We start from the raw sequence: 7,728 nt of genomic DNA, 5'->3' as shown, positions 1-7,728 counted from the left end.
CAGACATGTTCTTTATTTTTCATGGTGCCTGTTGTGTATACAGATGGTTTTTAGTTCAATGTTGTCTCATTCTATTTGCTTATGCTTCCTCACCATTGATATTGCTTCCAATTTCATTTCTGAAATCAAGGCCTTTACGCAGCCTTGATCAGTTGATAATTTGACATTATGTTACACATTGATTTGCTTAAGCGGGTGCCAGTAACATCTCCATTCTTCCCTGTCATGTGCTAGTGTAGCCCAATGGCATCTGCTCACTCCAAGAGCCTCAAACCGATCATTCAGGGTCTTGATAAAGAAGTCTAACCATCTTGTAGGTGGGCGGCCATGCGATCTTTTGATGTCCCATGGAATTCAGTTGATAATAGCTCTAGTCCAGTGGTCGTCTCCAAATCGCATTACGTGTCCGGCCCATCTGATTTTCAACGCCTTGGCAAACGAGACAGTGTCCCTGATTCTTGATCGTCGACGGACGTTGAAACTCCAGATTCTTTCTCTCACTTGAGTGAAGCGTGATACTCCAAGCATAGCTCTTTTGATTCCTCTTTGGGAGACCCAAATAGCATTCTCATCCTGTTTTCATAGGGCTCAGGTCTCTGAGGTGAATGTTAATGCAGGAAGAACAGTGGAATTGAAGACATGTGCCTGGAGCTGGAGGTTCTTCGTCCTCTTAGCTCTTTCTTCACTCTTGAAGGCATTCTAAGCTGCTCTCTTCTTCCCACACAACTCAGATGCGAGGTTATTCGTCATGTTGTCTTCTCAACCTAGGTACATGTAACTGTTGCATTCGGAGATGTTTCTTCCTTTGAGTGAATGGAACGTCAGGAATGAGACCGTTTCTTATGAACATTGTCTTCGTGAGATTCAGCTGTACTCTAACCTTTCCACACTCATGGTTAAAGTCAGCCAGCATTTGTGCTGCTTGGCTAATTTTTGGTGTTATTAGAACGGTGTCATCAGCGAGGCGGAGGTGGTGTAGTTGCCGACTGCCTATCTTCACTCCCATTCCTTTCCATTCCAGTTATCATATGACGTTCTCGAGGGTGGCACAAGATTCTATGCGGCCTAGATTTTCTATATTTTCTTTTCCATTTTTAATTTTTGTTTTTGGGCAATGCTGGGAATCAAACACAGTGCCTCTGACACACAAGTCTAGTGCTCTCCCACTGAGCCACATCTCTGTCCCTGCACCTGTGACTTCTTCCATGTATGTTATTGGAGAAAAGGCTGCTTAATTCTTTACTGATGATTCTAAGAGAATTCCCGTGAGGGCGAGAACTGAGGGCCCTGGGAGAGAACATCAAAGTGAGCATGAACATGTGAGGATTGCCAGTTCTTTGAGGGTCTGCTTCCCAGTCTGCAGTCTGAAGGATGAGCAGCAAAGAGCTAGTGGCAGAATGAGGAATCATTGAGAGGCTGGATCAGAGACTAGAGGAAGAAGCAGAGTTTTAAATATGTGGAAAAAAACATGGCCTCGACCATTTTGAGCAGGGCCACATGTTCCAGTCCAACCAGATGCCTCAGGAAGACAAATGCTCAGCCTAGGCAGAACACAAACCTGATGGGAGCTGTTCAGGCAAGGGCTGGGCTAGGAGAGTCACGGTAATCAAGAGAGGTGTTCACACATGAGACAGCCATTAGAAATGGGGTATCAAGATGAAAGTCAGTGGCACTGGGGATGTGGTTTGGAGGTCGAGCACATGCCTCTCCTGTGTGAGTGAGTATCTTGGTTTAGTCGCTGGTACCAGCAAACAAACCAGAAGCAGTGCAGCCCAGGTGTACTAAACAGCATTAGATGGCCAGAACCCTGAGAGACTGGGTGGGGAAGCCGACCCAAGCTAAGGAGTTTCAGAGCCAGTGTGCTTCACTGAGTTTTCTAGCTCATCTTAATTAAAGATCACGTGCAGGAACTTTGTGTTGATTCCATTGCTCCTGGAGTGGAATTGAATTTTTCCAAATAGATGCTTTCCTGCCTCCATATTGCCCCCCCCCCAACCCCCGTCTTTTCTTATAATGTCAGGCCCGGAAGCAGCTGGAGACACAGATGCTGTCCGTTCTGAGCAATTTCTGTTGCAAACCCTGACATTTACCAGCAGTATGAAGACTGTTGTGGTCCAAGTGCTCCCCCACCTGTAGGCTCCCCGCAGGAAAAGCTGATTTGTCTGCAGGTTAGTTCTTTCTTCTACACCACTCCATCCCTCATCCCCTGCAGAGCCTTACTCTGCCTTGCAGGAACAGAACTCTGCAACCCAGATTTCAGCCCAAAACTTGGAACTAAACATTCTCTACTTGGAGGACTGATCATCTCTTCCCACTCCACTGGTTTGAGAGATAAACACTTGCGGATTCACGTGGCTCTGCAGAGAAATTATGATTTTATTTCCAGGTAATATTCTTTGTGATTCTGTTCTCTCAAATAACATCGGCTGCTTTTATAACCTGTTCTGGAATTGCAAGAGCAGAAGATTTTCAGGGAACAATTACTATTTCCAATACTGTGAGGTTTCCAGATCTTGGTCCTGCCCATCTGCTGTGCTACTTCTGATCTCAGTAATAAATTTAGGCTTCACTATTATCATGTATTATTTCCACCAAGATAATGAGACTTGGAAGGACTAAGTGAATTCACCCCAATGTTACACAGCTAGGAAAAATGATGCTTCCAAACTCAAGTTCACAGACAGAACACGTGTGTTTATGTGTGTTAGCATGCACATGTGTGTAGTTTTGTTCAAACAACTCTTTAGTTGTCAGAGGTGAAGAGATTATATTTTTAGATATTGTGCTACATTCTATTTGGATGTGAAGTTGCAGCCTTCTAAGGCTAGCAGAAACATTTATGGCCTGTGCTCTAGAGCATTATAAACTAGCACTTAATGCTTAGAAGGGTTAATATGCTTTGCACTCAGGAATCCTCTGTTCCACAAGCCACAATACTGACACTTCCAGAAAATTAAACTTTATTTCTTGGGGCTGGAGAGATAGTACAGAAGGTAGCACACCTGGTATGTGCTTGCTTTGCACAAGTTGACCTAGGTTTGATTACTGGCGTCATATATGGTCCCCAGAGCACTAGCAGGAGTAATTCCAGAGTGCAGAGCCAGGAATATGCCCTGAGCACTTCCAGATGTGACTTAAAATTTGTTGTTGTTTATTAAGTTACTAGAAGGGAGTGGAAGAGAAAAGAGCCTATGTTATGTAGTCCTGGGAGGAAAATTCATACTGCAAACTCTGCAGTTAGTAAGTCAGGTTTATCTTTACTTAATAGAGACATGGGTCTTCTACACCAAATGTCATGACTGCCCACTTGCACTGAAGGTGACACAGAAATCCCCTGCCCTTTAGGATGACCTCTGACCACAAACATAAACATGGAGAGCAGGGAACGCATCTATGATGGGAGCATAGGTTTTTTAGGGGTATTCATGTTTTCAGAAGTGTGCTGCAAGTGAACAAATGCTATAATTTCTTTGGAAGTAAAGAGATATTTTGTAGCAGCTCTATACCTTTATGTCATTACTTCAATGTTTATTTTTAACACACTTTATTATACAATAAAAGCCATAAGGAAAAGCATAGAGACTCTAACTCCAGATGAGGATGGGTGATTTCAGGTGAAGCTGGAAGAATCTGCTTACTCTTCAGAGAAGGGTCCAGAAAGTGTACCTTTCACACTGACTGAGAAATAAATTTTGAAAAGGGCCGCCCAAGCATCCATGAGGTGTTCTGTGATCACCCTTTCAGAGAAATTACAGTAGGAATTGCTGCAATTTAACCGACAACCTCAATGCAAAGGGATAATTGGATCCTGGACAGCAGGGGTCATATGGCAACACTTAGTCCTCAGAGGTGAGTGGTCATGGTCTCCATATGGACTGGAGAATGTAAGCAGTAATGGAAAAGTCTGATTCCTGGAGTCCCTCAGCACTGGCTGTTCAATCGAGGTGCTCTTGGAAGTGAAATGAATGAAATAGGAAGGCTAGCCTACGAGTTCCCACCCAATCTGTACTAATGGAAGAGTTCCAGATCCAGTGAACAGGTGTTTAAGTTGAATCACAGAGCAGAGAGCCAGTGTACCACTGTTCAGTCTGAGACTTTTGAGCTGAGTGACAAGCCTCTAGAGTGAAAGGGGAAACTAGTACCTTTGAAGGAGGAATTCAGGAAACTATCCCAGATTCATACTGCTAATCTTTCTCCCAGCCTAACCCAGGGGACCTCCAGCCTTTTCCCAGAGTGATTACGTATGTCTTCCCACATGCTACACCTGTGCTTGAATGCTCATCTCTGGGCACACCAATTGCCCTACCCTGGTTTCAACTCAGCACTGTCTTTGATCAAGGAAATCACTTCTCAGTCTAGGAGGTGGGGTAAAGGGCTAGTGCTCATGTTACTCACTGATCTTACCTTGCTCTGCATTATCCAGGACAACTGAATTGGAAGGATGGGAAGACAATGAAGTGTTGGGAATTCAATGTCAAGGTTATCTTCTTGGTAAAACTGTGAGAGGTTAGGCTAGTGTTGTTGGAGAGACTGCATACATTGAAAATCAGCACCCCATTCATGAACCTTTTTCTCCAATAGCCAGCACTGAGTAGTCCGGATAGAAACAGGAGTAGCATAACTATTTAAGTCTATACAATTACTTTCTGTCCCATTGATCTTACGTCTATGCAATTACTTTCTGTCCCATTGATCTTTTCCCAGAGTAGCTATGCAATTACTTTCTGTCCCATTGGTATGGGGGTCTTGGTTCTAACGGAGTATGGAGGTCTTGTTGTTATTGAGGTCTTGGTTCTAAAGGGGCACGTGATTTCATCAGCAGATACAATAGTGACTCCACTGAGTTGTAGGTTGAGACAGAGAATATATTCTGATATTCTTGCACTTCTGAATCAATTGGTAAAGATACACATCTGTTAGTGAACTTGCTGAGGAATTGATCCTGGTGACAAAGGAGAAATTGGGGCTACTTTTGTACAGTAAAGATCAGTATAAAAATGTCTGGAATAGAGGGAATCCTTTAGGATGAACCTTAAAACTTCCATGCTCATTGATTCCTGTGAAAGGAAATCTCATTTCTGAACCCCCTCCTCTTCAGCTTTTGAGCTTTACAGCTCCCCAAAGCTTGTACCCTAAGTCTTAAAATAAGTTATGGGGGCCAGAGAGAATGGACAGAAATTAGGGTCACCTTGCATGTCACCAACTCCAGTTGGTTGCTCAGCACTGCATTTGGTTCCCAATCACAGAGCCAGGAATAATCCCTGAGCACTGCTGGGTATGACCCCAATCCAAAAAATAAATGAAATAAGCCTCTGTATGTAAACAGTATGCATATATATGTGTTTTTGCATTTATATTTACTTAGCTTTCCTTTTGGAGACTTCTGATACAACTGTAAATTATGACTGCAAAATGAATGTTTCTTGGTCTTGTTTTTATTTTACTTTTAAATACATTTTATTTATTATTTACTTTTAATTACAAAAGTAGTTCATACTTATATTAATAAGCCCAACAAGGTAGAGTTAGAGAAGTTAAAGTTAATACTCTTTTCTCCTGCTCCTTTCTTCTTTATCCTTCCAAACCTTTCTCCACAGAATGAAATCACATGCAAAACACATGCTCATATTCCAAGGTCAAGAATTAATTTTGTTCCATTATTTATTTCAATGTATTTGGTTTTTAAGTGAAAACTTTATTGAAAAAATGTAGGGAGTATCACTGAGAGGCAGAGGGAGAGGAAGGGAGAGAGAGTAAGCATTGCAGGTCAGGTTTGGGTGGCAGAGAATGTGTCTTGTTTCAGTTTTTAAAGGTGATTGTGTTCTGTGTAATATTCTGTAAGTTTTCATTTCTCCCAGTTAAGCAGTATGTTACATAACCCCCTTAGGTAAGCATTCACAGATCCAAACTTAAAATTGTTGAGCATTAAAGATTGGGACAAACAGTTGTCTCAAGATGCTTTACATTCAGGAGTTCCTGACACCACATGGTCCCCCAAGGCCTGAGCAGGAACTTGGGGGTTAAACCTCAAACACTGAACTATATGTGGCTCCAAATCCAAAAGCAATTGTCACTTTTAAATTGCTGTGTTTATTTTAATTTTTTTAAATTTTATTTATTTATTTATTTATTAGTGAAACACCATGAGGTACAGTTGTAGACTTATAAACTTTTGTGCTTGGGTTTCAGTTATACAATGATCGAGCACCCATCCCTCCACCAGTGCCCATTCTCCATCACCAATGATCCCAGTAGCCCTCCCACCCCCCACCCCACTCTCCCCCACCCCACTCCTTCTCTGTGGCATGGCATTCCCTTTTGCTCTCTCTTTCCTTTAGGGTGTTGCGGTTTGCAATAGAGGTATTGAGTGGCCATCGTGTTCAGTCTATAGTCTACTTTCAGCACACATCTCGCATCTGAGTGAGTCCTCCAAACATCCTTTACTTGGTGTTCCCTTCTCTATCTGAGCTGTCTTTTCCCCAAGCATGTGCTGCCAGCTTCCATGCCGTGGAGCAGACCTCCTGGTACTTATCTCAAATATTCTTGGGTGTTCGTCTCCCATTCTGTTACTTTATATTCCCCAGATGACTGCAGTCTTTCTATGTCTGTCCCTCTCTTTCTGACTCATTTCTCTTAGCATGATACTTTCCATGTAGAGCCACTTGTATGTAAATTTCATGACTTCATCTTTTCTAACGGTATCTTCAAAGATGACTCACCACTGGTCAAGCAAGTGAAAACAGAGATAGACAAATGGGACTATCTTAAACTAAGAAGCTTCTGCACCTCAAAAGAAACAGTGACCAGAATACAAAGACAGTCTACAGAATGGGAAAAGATATTCACCCAATACCCATTCAATAAGGGGTTGATATCAAGGATATACAAAGCATTGGTTGAACTCCACAAGAAGAAAACATCCAACCCCATCAAGAAATGGGGTGACAAAATGAACAGAAACTTTTTCAAAGAAGAAATTCGAATGGCTAAAAGGTACATGAGAAAATGCTTTACGTCCCTAATCATCAGGGAGATGCAGATCAAAACAACAATGAGATATCATCTCACACCACAGAGACTGCCCCACATCCAAAAGAACAAAAGCAACCAGTGTTGGCGCAAATGTGGCGAGAAAGGGACCCTCCTTAACTGCCGGTGGGAATGCCAACTGGTTCAGCCCTTTTGGAAAACAGTATGGACAATTCTCAAAAAATTAGAAATTGAGCTACCATTTGACCCAGCAATACCACTCCTGGGAATATATCCCGGAAAGGCAAAAAAAGTACTGTTGCAATGACATCTGCACTTGTCTGTTCTTTGCTGCACTGTTCACAATGGCCAAAATTTGGAAAAAAACCCGAGTGCCTGAGAATAGATGACTGGTTAAAGAAACTTTGATACATCTACACAAAGGAATACTATATCTATTATAAGTTTATTAAACAGTTTTCCTTGTTTTTTTTGGGTATTTTTATTTCATTATTGATAAAGGTAAAGGTAAAGGCCCTCCCATTGATCGTCGATTTGCTCGAGCAGGCCCAGTAACGTCTCCATTGGAGACTTTGTTGTTACTGTGTCTGGCATATCCAATACTCTCGGTAGCTTGCCGGGCTCTCCGAGAGGGGCGGAGGAATCGAACTCGGGTCGGCCATGTTGGCCGCTTGTAAGGCGAATGCCCTACCCGCTGTGCTATCGCTCCAGCCTCCTTAGCGCAGTAGGCAGCGCGTC

Source organism: Sorex fumeus, unplaced genomic scaffold, assembly GCF_029834395.1.
Source record: "Sorex fumeus unplaced genomic scaffold, SorFum_2.1 ptg000051l, whole genome shotgun sequence".
Taxonomy (NCBI): domain Eukaryota; kingdom Metazoa; phylum Chordata; class Mammalia; order Eulipotyphla; family Soricidae; genus Sorex; species Sorex fumeus.
The sequence above is the reverse complement of the archived record's forward strand: the minus strand, read 5'-3'. Positions refer to the sequence as shown.